The following is a 1,423-nucleotide window of genomic DNA, read 5'->3' as shown; positions in this document are numbered from 1 at the left end:
GCCCTGAGTCTTGCCCAGTTTTCCTGCTGGAACAGAGCAGAGAACAAGCATTCCTGGCCCAGGGGACTGTGTGCAAAGGTGCAGAGGAGAGGGCGCAAAAGGGTCAAGAGCAGGGCGCGGAGGGGGGAAGCGGGGGAGGGGGGGAAATGGAGATGGGGCTTGCCCTGGCCTCAGAGTGCCCGGTGGGGCTGTGCCAGAACCTTTCCTGTGCTCGTGCCTGCCTCTCAACACATGGGGGTCATCCGTCCTCAGGGAACCCCGAGCGCTTCTCCAGCCCCACCATTTAGTGTCTCATCAGACCCCTCTGGCACTCCTCTGGGCACAGAGTGGGAGGTCACTCCCATTTGTTCTTTTTTGCGTGGCTCAGGCCACATTCTTCTTCACCGGGGACTGAAGTCTGCCCTCTCTCCACTCTGTGCCTGCTCCCCAGCTGCCTGGTCCGGACCCGGGGGTGGAGGTGGCGGTGGGGTAGGAACGACTGCCCAGGGTCCCGCGGAGGGAGGGTCGGGGAGGAGCGGGGAAGACACAGATGTCCCAGCTCCCGGCCCACGCTCTTTCCCGGGACTCGGGGCAGGGAAGCTGCCCAGGCAACGCTACAGGGGTCCCGGGACCCAGAGGGCCTCTGAACATCTTCTCCCTCCCCTGAGCTGCAGAGAATCTGTGATGCAGAAGATGACTCCGGGGCAGGCGAAAGTCTATCTCCGGAGCGTCTGCGGTCAGCCCAGCAGGTGGCACCGAGACCTGCCTCCGCCGAGCGCGGGGAGCGGGGGCTGCAGGACCGAGCGGGTGGGGACAGGGCGAGAGGCGCGGCTGGGGGCGGGGTCAGGGAGGGAGGCGGGGCTGAAGGACCCCAAGCCTCCAGGGAGTAGGAAAGGGGCGGGGCCAAGGCCCGCAGAAGGCGTGGGTTCAAGGCCGAGGGACGAGGAGAAAGGGCGGCACCTGGTGAGCGGCGGGACCACGACCACCAGTACCTTCTCCAAACCCTGGACCTCCACGCTCACGCGGGGTCCCCGTCCTCACGAGCATCCCGTGCCAGAAGAGGCCTGGATGCAGGGCATGGCCCCGGCTTTGGAGGGACGTGTCTGTGTCGAGGGGCGCAAAAACGCCTCCGCCCGGGCTGTGGGCTCGGAGCTGACCTCAGAATTGTGTCCAGGAACCGGCAGGCCGGCGGGACTGGAAGGGCCTGTTCCTGGTGGGTGGACGCGCTGTGTGGCCTCCGCTGAGCTCTGTCCTCTCTGAATCTATTCCCGTCGTAGGGACTTAGTGGCCAGCTCCAGATCTGCATATTCACTAGGGCCTTTGGAGGGTCCTGAAGGGGGAGAGGGGGAGGTAGCGGAGGGGAGCGCCGGGAAGAGGGTGCCCGAGGAATTGGGACTGGAAGCTAAGCCCCCGCTCCCAGCACTACTCCCCCCCCCCCCCCCCC

This window comes from Leptonychotes weddellii, chromosome 5 (assembly GCF_054177405.1).
Source record: "Leptonychotes weddellii isolate Sample4059 chromosome 5, ASM5417740v2, whole genome shotgun sequence".
NCBI classification, from domain to species: Eukaryota; Metazoa; Chordata; class Mammalia; order Carnivora; family Phocidae; genus Leptonychotes; species Leptonychotes weddellii.
Note: the sequence above shows the minus strand (reverse complement) of the source record.